The sequence below is a fragment of the Gavialis gangeticus genome, unplaced genomic scaffold (assembly GCF_001723915.1).
Source record: "Gavialis gangeticus isolate Ggan-Ray unplaced genomic scaffold, GavGan_comp1, whole genome shotgun sequence".
Lineage (NCBI taxonomy): Eukaryota > Metazoa > Chordata > Crocodylia > Gavialidae > Gavialis > Gavialis gangeticus.
In genome coordinates this window covers 10,067,345-10,078,862 of record NW_017729031.1, presented here as the reverse complement: position 1 = coordinate 10,078,862, position 11,518 = coordinate 10,067,345, and positions in this window count along the sequence as shown.

The window sequence follows — 11,518 nt, the reverse complement described above, 5'->3', positions numbered from 1 at the left end:
AAGGGGGGGGGGGGGGGGGGGTGCTGGAAGGGACCTCCAGAGGTCATCTAGTCAAATCCCTGCCTCAAGCAGGATCCTCGCTATCCAAACCATCATATACAATCCAAAATCAAAACTCTACACAAGACTACTGTCAATCCTGACAACACAGATGTAACATACTAACCTGCCACAGGTAAAACAGGGAAAGCATGGCAGCCAATGTCCTGCTTCTATGAAAGGTTGTCACTATATGCTTAGATCCTGGGTAGAGGGCCACGCACCCAATACAGAAGAAGGCAAAAATTCCTTCCTGCCCCCAGATATGGTGACGATCAGTCTGACCCTGAATGAAAGAGCAAGACTCCCTGGCCAGGGACCTTCAGCTTTGATCCCAGCAGGAACATTGGCACACTGCAGTCAAAATCTCTTGCCTTGGCTGTAGCCAACACACAATGCCTCTGAGGGAGGCTTAAAACCACTCTGAGACATATAGCAGAAAGGGAAATGGAGGTAACCAGCAAAGCCCAGAATCATAGGAAATACCCATAGCAGAACAGGCATAGCTATGCCTAGATCACCCCAGCCAGTGGCTGTCCAACCTCTTCTTGAACACCTCCAGTGATGGGGAGTTGACAGTATCCCTAAGCTGTCTATACCACTCCCTCACTATTCTAACAGTGAAACAGTTTTCCAGATATCCAATCTAAACTTACTTTGCTGCAACTTCAGGCCATTAGTCTATGTCCCTCCTCTCTGCAGCAAGAGAGAAAAGGTGATTTCCCTCTCCTTTATGGCAGTCCTTCAAATATTTAAAGACTGGTATCATGCCTCCTTTTAAGTACCTTTTCCGCAAGCTGAACATGCCTATCTCCTTCACCCTCTTCTTATATGACTTGCTTTCCAAGGCATTTATCATTTTGTTGCCTGTCTCTGGACCCTTTCTAATTTCTCCATGTACTTTTTAAAACGTGGCATTCAGAACTACACACAGTACTCCAGATGAGTACTCCTAACCAATGCTGAGTAGAGAGGCACTATCTTCTCCCATGTCTTGCACTTAATGCTTATTGATGCCTCCCAAAACTGCACTTGCCTTTTGTGTGGCTGTATCACACTGGAGACTCATATTGAGTCTGTGATCTACCAAGACAGCCAAGTTTCTTCCATAGTACTGCCATCCAGCCAGGTGTCACTCATTTCACATTTGTGTCTTGATTATTCCTTCCGAGGTATAGTATGTTGCATTTGTCCACTTTGAACTTCAACTTCCTCTTAGCTCTAACCCAACTTTCTAATCTGTCAAGATCCTTCTGAATTGTACTCGTATCCTCCAACATGTTCACAGTCCTATCCAGTTTTGTGTCATCTGAAAACTTGTTCATGGAGCTTTCTATGCAGCATCCCAATAATTAATAAACATGTTGTACAGCATCGGACCTAGGACAGACCCCTGCAGGACTTCACTAGAAACCTCCTGCCATTCTGACATGGACCTGTTAATAACTACCCTTTGCTTGTAGCTACTGAGTCAGTTATTTATCCACTTTATAGTAGTTTTTTCCAGCCCACATTGCTCCAAAATGTTTATGAGCAGGTCATGCAGGACCTTGTCAAAAGCCTGAAGTCCAGATACACTATATCCATAGTATTCCCTTCATCCATCTAAACAGTTACTTTGTCAAAGAAGAAGATCAAGTTCCTTTGACACAATTTGTTTTTCATAAATCCATGCTGGCTTCTTGTGGTCAGCCTTTCCTCCTCTAGATGCTTGCAAGTGGCCTTCCTTAGTATATACTCCAGTAACTTACAGGTATTGAGGTGAGGCTAATCCATCTGTAGTTACCTGGGTCCTTCTTTTTGCATTTTTTAAAGAAGGGCATTACACTGGCTCTTTTCCAGTCCTCTGGTACCTGGCCCATCTCCCATAACTTCATGAAGATCATTGCCAAGGGCTCCAAGATCTCCTCTGACAGTTCCTTCAGGACCTTGGGATTATGTTCATCGGGCCCTGCTGACTTCAATTTATTCAGACCCAACAAAAGCTCTCTGAGCATCTGTTTTGTCATCTCCTCCCTCAGCTTGCCCCCTTCCTTATCCAGATAATCCTTATTAGGTGTCTGGCTACAGCTTAATTTTTTTGTGAAGACTGAGACAAAGTACCTGTTGAGTAGATCCACTTTCTTTGGATTTTCTGTTAGGCGATCCAGCATGGTCTGTTAGCAGAGGACCCAAAATAACATACTATTCTAGTTAAAAAATCCATAAAATTAATTCAAAAAACATTTTTAAAGAAAAACATTTACACTATGTGGCACCTTATATTTTCATTTCATACACATAAAAGACTATAGTACATATGATTATTATTATATATTACTACTAAATATGGCTTTGTCTATATGAAATCATAGGGGTGAAAGAGACCTCAAGGTTCCCTTAGTCCAACTTCTAAAGCAGGATTAACTATTCCTGAAGCACACCAGATTGATTCTGTTCTGTCTCTTTTTAAAAATCTACCATTAAGGAAATTCCACAATTTTCCTATGAAACTTGTTCCGCTGTCCTACTGTTGTTACAGTTTCTAAGGTTTTTTTTTCCCTGTAATTTGAAAGAGCTGCTTCATTCAGGTATTCAGCATAATTCAGGTTGCTTCATTTTATTTATAATATAATAGAGTATATTGTTGACAATTGAACATGAGATTCAGAAGGAAACCTAGACATTTGAATTTTCTTTGAATTACACCACTTTTACATTCGATTAAATCAGCTGGTGCTACTCTTATGTGACATGAAAGAGTGCCCTTAACTCTCTAGGTGGGTCTGAAGCAGAGCTGACTAAATGTTTATTTTTCTGTACTGTAAAAAGGTTTTATATTTTTAAATTTGTGGTTTTGCTCTGATTCAGAATGAAAACTATCATTCTAGAAACCTCTCTTGAAACAGAAATTTTGGAATTTCAGAATTTTTTTTCGTAATTCAGACTTTTAATTTTGGATTTTTTGTTTGTATGTTTATTAGAGTCTACTTAAGATGCAAGTCCTTCACTACCATATCAGATACTTTGAGCTAGAAAAAGTTGTTAAGCAGTGGCCATCCTTAATGACTGCATCTTCCTAAACCTGCAGCCAGGCCTGAATGCTGGATTGAGCCTATTGATTGATTTGATATGTGGGTCCAGGCCTCTATGGTAAATCCAACCTCAACCTAGGTTCAAGGGTGTGTTGGGTCTGACCCCACACACTGGCTCAGAGCCATGTCAGGTTGGACCTAGCCATTTTCATGGAAGATGCCTATGCATGATTTCTTTTATTGTGGCGAAGCTGCTACGCATCAGCTTCCACACAGTTTTTGACAGAACAGGACCTTGATCCAACAGCAAGGAGGCCAAGACAATTGGAGATCTCATTCCACTTCAACCTGCATCTGTCTTCAAAGCTGTTAAGATTCTAACATCTTCTTCCACCTGCTCCATTGTTGAGGACTTGTAGACCCATGGCTGGGGGCCAGACAGTTTTATCATAGTGGTGACCTATACTCACCATGTCACAGCACTGTCAGAATACATGTGGCTTTTCAGGAAGGAGAGTGTCGCAGGATACTCTCATGCCTTGCTCCTAGTGAGGTATCAACTTAAGCGGGGAGGTGTGTTGCAGGGCACTGAAGTGCCCTGCTCCTAGGGAAAGGTACAGGTGCTGGTTGCCGGGGCAACCGCAGTTCGGTCAGCTGACCAGAAGGGGGCAGGGCCTGGCCTATATAAACAGCCCAGGCTGAGGCTAAGCAGGCAGTTCCTTGCTAACATCTAAGGGAGAAGGAGCTCTGCTAGAGTAGGCAGCCTAAGAGAAGCTCGATGGCCTGAACGGCTCCAGTTTGAGGACTGGGGGGAGAAAGCCCTGGTAAGGGTTTGATTGATGATTAGCCAGGTGACTTAGAGGTTTGCGTTTAGCCAGGAGGCTTAGTTCTGAGTTGAAGCCGAGGGGCTTGCGTTAATGCTTTTGGTTGTTTGTTGTTACACCGGAGGACCAGGTGAGGCTAATAGGGGTTGGAGGAGGCCTCATAGGGGCTCCACAGTGGTGTGGGGGCCCCAGTGCCAGAGAGGGCACCGCATCTAGGGGTGCACTGACCCCAGCCCTGAGAAGGGGCACAGTGCATTGGGGGCCAGGTAAGGTCGAGGCCACCTGAGCCCCACAGGAGTGGTAGACCCAAGGAGAGGATTTAGGGGCCAGGCATGGCTACGGCCACCTGAGCCCCAAGTGTGGAAAAGGCCCTAGGGCAGGCGAGGAGCCCCAGGGAGGGCGCACAGGCAAGGAGCCCCAGGGAGGGGATTTGGGGGCCAGGCACGGCTACGGCCACCTGAGCCCTGATTGTGAGGCAGGGCCCCAGTGCGGGCAGGACCTAGAGAGAGAGCCCCAGTGTGGGCACGGCCGTGAGAAAGGCCAGAGAGCGTCCACGGGGGGCATGGAGAAAGGCCCCAGTGCAGGCGACTGAGACGAGCCCAAAGGGCGTCCGCAAGGGCGCAGGTGATAGTAAGGCAAGCAAGGGGGCGCCGTGAGGGTGCAGCAAGGGATTTTGACAAGACAACGTCCGGTACATCTGAGAGGCTTGGGGCGTGGTATCAGGGTGGTAGGACCCACGCGTAGCCCTTAAGGTATGAGGGCACCGAGTCACCCTAGACAGGGCACAGACTGGAGTATGTCAGGGGTACCGTGTCAAGGAGGACTAAAGGCAGCCTCCCTTAATACTCTTAATACTTTTAACATCAAAGACGTGGCGGGCGAGAACGAGGGTGCATTGACACCGATTTGGCACGGTAAGGGGCGCCAGGAGAGATCACAGCCGCTCTTAGGACCCCGCCCCATGACAGAACATTGCCACCTGCTGTCCCTACCAGATCTTGGTGGTGCTGTCGCTGCTTGGTCTGTGGCTGCTTATTTGTCAGGGCAGAGGTGGGGTGGGGGAGAGGGAGAACAGCGGGGAAAGGAGAGGGGACTGAGTGGAGCAGTGAGTGAGTGGGTGGAAAGGGAGGGGCTGGGTGCGGCTGCTCACAGTAGGAAGTAGGGATACTGAATAAGCAGCTGCGCCAGATTCCTGGGCCAACTGTTGCAAGCAGCCAGGAGGGTTCACTGGGGTCCACAGAGTCCCAGCTTGGTCTATTGCCAGTGGCGGATGCACATATACAATGAACTGGACCAGAGCTCCGCAGACCCTGGTGCAGCATCCTGGCTGCCTGCCACAGCTGTCTTGGGACCTTGGTGCAGCTGTTTGTGCAGCATCCCTGCTTGGGGATGGCCTTGAAACCACAGCTTAATTACCCTGATTAAGCCTGGGGAAATTGTTAATCTACACTTAATACCATATAGATTCATGGCTTCCCCAGGCTTAATCAGGGTAAATAAGCCATAGTTTTGGGCCTTCTGGCAATCTGTGGGGAGGGGCCGGACTGCCGGGACCCCTCAGTCAGTCAGAGGCATGGGAGGATCCTGCTGTGCTCAGCCCATGAAAATGGAGGCCAGCCTCAGGCTCTGCCCATGAAATTGGCTGGCTGCATCCTCAAGTTCAGTAGACCGCTAAATACAAGACAGTAGTTAGTCAAAGTAAACACTGTGCTTCCCCCATCATTTTTAATTCAAGTTGTTAACTTGTGTAGAAACTAGCAACTGCTTTATCTTCTCTAGAATCTAATCTCGTTAGTTAATTCTTTTTCTTCCAACTTAAAATAGGACTCTGATGTTCAAGTTGCATTCTCTAACTTACCATCTGTGCTTCTTTCACGTTGAGTCAGTAGATCTCCATGCTGATCTACCTTGCATATTGAGGAGGCATACAGAGGGCTGTAGTAGGAAAAAAGCAACATGAAGAAAGGTATAGTGTGTATCTACTCTAACATAATCGATCCTGTTTATTCTTGCTCTTTGGCAAGAAAAATTAAATCGCACTCCCTCTGCTTTTAAAATCATAGAGAAATAAGGCTGGAAGGGACCTCCAGAGGTCATCTAGTCCAAACCCCTGCCTAAGGCCAGATCACCTCTGCCCAGACTATCCCATACTGTCCAACCCCTTAGCCAATAGACACAGTCAACCTTGACACAACCACAAGGCATAACTTTCCACAGGTAAAGGAGGAAAAACTACTGATACCTGGGAGTATTTTTAAAGAGAAAATATGGAAGCTATAATTTACCCACATTATTCCTCTTCAGTCCCTGTATTTTACACTTGGAACCTATTTAGGACCTCAGTCCATGCCTCTTCATTTAAAGAAAATATATAAAGGATCTTATATGGGGAGGAAGAGGGAGGCAGAATTTGTTTCCTCCCAAACAGCCTTTTCAGTAACAATATGCAGCTGTCTAGATACCTCAGGTTAGTTTTCTGTTGTAAATACACAATTGGGAACTGTTCAAAAATCCCAATTTAGTTTTTATTATTATTGAAAATGGTTGTTGGGTCATGAACTGCTATTGAAGGGATAGCCAGACTTTCAGGATAGTGAGGATGGAGGAGAAATCCAGATAGTCTAGATCAAGCGGAACAAAATAAGCTGTAACCCACAGCCTGGCCTTAGTAGGGTTACCAGATGTCCAGGTTTTCCTGAACATGTCCTCTTCTTAGATCCTCCAACCTCAGTCCAGGCAGTTTTTTAAAATACAATTCAAATGTGCAAGATTTTGCTCTGCTCCCGGCTTCCCCAGCAAGGAGCTGCTTGAGGGTGGGGGCAGGGCAATTGGAGGCAGGGTGCATACACATGTGGTGGGCGTGTAGACAGGCAGGGGGTGGAAGCAGACTGGCAGCTGGATGCAGGTAAGTCTGGGAGGGACTCTGTGTGTGTGTGTGTGTGTGTGTGTGTGTGTGTGTGTGTGTGTGTGTGTGTGGGTGTGTGTGTGTGTGTGTGTGTGTGTTGGGGGGTGGGGTGGTTCAGGGCTGCAGCAGGGCGGGGGAGGTGTATGCCCTGGATGCATGCTCCTCCAGTGGGGGAGCAGGGGGTAGGAAGGGAGCAGGCTGGCCTGGCAGCACTGGGGCTAGTACCTGTGCTCGCACAGGCAGGGCTGGCAGGAGCAGGGGACTATGGGCTGGGAGTGAGGGACACCAGCAGGGCAAGGCTGGGGGGCTGTGGCTCCTGAGTGAGGGGCACTGGGAGGTGAGTGGGGGGAGGTTATGGCTTGGGAGTGAGGGGCAACAGAATGGGCAGGGGCAGGGCACTGTCATCTCACTGCCCTCCCAGTCATATACTCCTCCTCCCCCCACACAACAGGTGTCCTCTTTTTTGAACTGGAAATATAGTAAACCTGCTTTAAGATACCACCACATCTGCTCTGAGGAGAACACTTGTGATGCTCACCTGACCAGCCTAAAATCTGCCTTTATACAAGGAAACTCCAGTAGAGAAATAGACTGTAAATTTGAAAGAGCTATCCAAATACCTTGCAGTAACCTGCCAGAAAACAAAAAAGAAACCCCTCCATGACTGCAGAACCCTGGTGCTCACCTACCATCCCACAAACTCAGAAGAATTACCAAAGTACAGCCTATACTCAACAAAGATCAGACCTTGAGAGAAATATTCCCAGCTTTCAAACAGCCCCTTAACCTTGTCTAGCTCATCATTAGAAGCTAGATCTCCATGGCCCAAGAGACATCAAGTGGGACACAGGCTTGCCTTAGCAAGAAATGCTTAACTTGTAAGCACATTTCTGCTCCCCTACTGTCAACAACCCCCATAACAAAACCATCAGAATCCATGGTTCCTACACATGCCTTTCCCAAAATGTGAAACAGCTGACCCAATTCACCCAGTGCCCTCATGGCAACTATGTGGGTGAAACTAAATAGCAACTATGTACCAGAATGAAGAGACTGATAAAAATACATTTCACAGAAAAAAAACATAAAGGATGGAGGCACATACATCCCAGTAGAAGCATATTTCTCACAGAATAGCCACTCCCTCTCTGACATAGCTATCATCATGGTCAAAGGAATCCTACCTAACATCTTTAAAAGGAAAACTTAAGAACAAAATTCATAAGCTGGCTGGACACTAAGAACCAAAGACTAAACATTGATCCTGGTTTTATGACATAATATATTTTACCTGACTCTGGAATTCTTACCACACATGAAAGTTGAGAATGATCCTCCTTCCTTTTGACAGGCCTTGATCTCCCAATAATCAACTTCATTACTTCTGCTAATTTTGTGTCTGCTACCCCAGGGAAATTCTCTCTCTCCTTCCCACTGCTGCTCTTTCTTATGCTGCGCCTGACTCCTTGTGATCCAGAGGAAGAATGTCCTGCATTCAAAAGCATGTCTAACTCTATCCAGACTACATAGTTAATCCAATACAAGATATCACCCTAAGAAATCCTTGCCTCTCATATAATTTCTAGACCATCACTGCTACGACATCACTCCTACACTATCTAAAACCATGACATAATTTTTAATTAAGGGCAATACTTTAATCGAGTGGCAAAGAAAAAGTGTACAACCTAGTGCTATTGATTTAATAGTAAATAATTAAAGACTTTCTGTCACAGGGCACTATTGGAATTAGCACCCCCTCGCTCTCAGGTCCTAAGTTTTTCCCCACCGCTGTGTGTCTCGCCCGCCATGCCTTAATGATTCTACAGGAGGCTGGAGAAAAGCTATACCTCAAAATGACTGATCAGAGGTGTTGCATATGGTGCCTACTCCACCCAGGCCTCCTCCACCCTTATACCCTGGTCCGTCTCTCACCTGTTGGTCTTAATGATATTGGCCATCATAGAGAGAGTATAAATCAATCACTCTCTGCTGGACACTTACAGTAAGTCACAATCAGAATTAGGTCACAGTTCTTATTAGTTCATTTGCACACAACCAACATTGTATAAACTGGGAAAACAAACAGAATGATCTTGGGTGTATGAACTTGTATTCTTAATAACACTTCTGTTTAGAAGGACCCTCTTATCTCAGCGGACCCTTGTTACTCTGTCTCCGGGTCTCTGGGGTGGTCTCCCCCCAAATTGCTGCCCTGAGTATGGCCTTCTCCTTCCCCTCTTTCCTTGGGCCACAAACTGTTGTCTTAGTACAGGATGCTTTTCTCTTTATTCTGCCACCTTGTCCCTGAAATATCAGGCTGTGCGCCATAGAGGACTCTCCAGCCCATCAAGTTCATATTCCCTGCTGCTTGAATGAGCGGATGGCAGGTGGCATTATCAGCAGCAGCTCAGCAAGCCACAGCCACTGCCTCAATCAGACAAGTCTCCATGTCCTACCCCGCTACTAAGCAGAGCTGTCAGCCTCCTTAAAGTAGATAGTTCACCCCTTCAGCATCCAGTTCACAATACTACTCACAGTAGTACTCTATTAACTTCTGTTTTTCTGTTGTCTCTTGCAGGTCCCTGGCTGCTCCAGATCTCCCCATTTTGTGACAAGAGTCCCGTGTCCACTTCCAGTTTGCTGCAGAAGCTTCAGTGATACTCCCAGTGCGGATTGGCCCACACCTCCATGCCAGCACCCACTAAGTCTTCACTTCCCAGCTCACTCTCCTTTCTCCTTGCTTACAGGAGCTCCGACCTTCACGTTCAGCATGAAACTCTATACTCCTTTTGAATTTTCTCCCCCATCCCAGTCTTAGCAAATGTGAGTCTTAAAGGGGTCACATCTGCCACAGTGAAGTCCCACCATAGCATTTCCAGTCCCAGCTCATCAGGAAGGATAAGCTTGAGACCCAGTTCCCTGCTACACTTGCTCAGTACAGAATAGTAAAAAAAAAAAAAAAAAATCAAATTTTGAAGAATCCACTCATTACAAAGAGATGGAGATGAAAATATTATCAGTTGCTGCAAAGCAGGAGCATTCTTTAGACTAAGGAAGAAATCCTCAACCCAGAGAAGGGGGATATATTCTTACAGCTAGTTGAAGTTGTCTCAGAAACTAATAGGCAAAGTAATATAATGAGGTACTATCGGAGACCTTCAGAAGGTGAATGAATGCCCTGTGAAGTAACTGCTAAAGAAGGGAGTTACTAGTACAGCAAAAGTGATGTGTGGTCTGATTTAGATCTCTAACAGGGTATAAACCAAAGCCATTCCATTAACTTCCATTACTCTGCATTTACATCAATATAATAAATGAGATCTGAATGTGCTTTTTGGTGTGTAATTTGGGAAGAATGATTTGCCCTTAATTCTAGTACTATTAACCTCCTTGAAAGACGCAGATAAAATGTTGGTGAAATCTAAAGCCTTAAATCTAAAATTGAATGTCTGAGTTATCCTCTACTGGACTATTACAGTTTTGAAGAAAAGGGATCAGATAATGAGGGTAAGCTGTCAGTCAGAGATGGTGACAAGCATAATTAATCTAACCCCGTAGCTATTCTGAATGATGTTGTTGCACACTGATAACATATTGCTATTTAACACTGATAACATATTACTAGTTAATATAGAAGATAAAAGCAGGAAAATAGGCAGAAGCTGTGAGGCTTCATAAAAACAAAAATGTACTGTAGTAAAACTTAGAATTGTGGGTGAACGAAAAGTATTCTGGGTAGCTTGAATTTGGGTAGAAAGGATTTGAGATTACACTTAAGAGAAATGGTTGGAGAAGAACTGGTAATAAAGAAGGCGACTAGTAATCAATGGCCCAATACTGAACTCTAACCAAGGTTTGTTTGGGAAAGGGGAGTTATAAGATAGTGTGGTGGAGCACCATCGGGGTACTCGCCACTTAGTGGGCTGTTGCAGGCAATGGATGAGCCTGCAGGGTAAGCAGCAGAGAGACCTCCCCCCAGTAGCCATTTTAAGGTGGAAGGTGTGTAGCAGTGCACCTTTGGGTGCCTGTCACTTTAAGGCTGAGAGCAGGCAGCCAGCAGGTGTGGACCAGTCCTGATGAAGTGACCATTTTACGATCCAGGCTCTCAAGGTGGAGGCAGCAGTCTGCTGCAAGAAGCCAGGGAGCGACAACACCATGGAAGTAAGGGAAGAACTATGGGAATGGTAAGAGGTTCCTAGGAGCCCAGCCTAGGTCTCAAGCCCCAGAGAGAAGGCTTGGGACTAGTTAGAGCAAGGCCAAGGCTAGGCATGGGGCTACCAGCTTGTGGGCCTACAACGGGGCCAGGCAAGCCCCTGAGTAGAGCTGGCAGGGGTGAGGCCTAGGGCTCTGGTGAGCCCAGTTGAGAGAAGAGTTGCTCCATTAATATCTTTGGAGCTCTAAGCAAGCCCTGGGGGAGAGGGCCATATGGTGGGGCCCAGAAGGGGATCCCTGTTGTCCACAGAGGGCAGCAGCTAGGCTAGCTAGGCTAACTCTCTGATTGCTCAACTAGTCAAAGTAAGGGGGCCAGAGCTGAAGGGCAACTGAGCCCACCACAAGGGTCAGGCCAGGGCTGCAGAAAGCCATCTGGCATCCCAACTGGCCTGGAGGTGGGGCCAGGGCCTCAAACAGGCTGAAGGTCCTCTTGAGGGGGAGGACATCACAGGTGAAAAAGGGTAGGGGTCAGTCAGCATGCACACTGCTATGAAGGTGGCAAAAAAAAAAAAAAAAAAGGC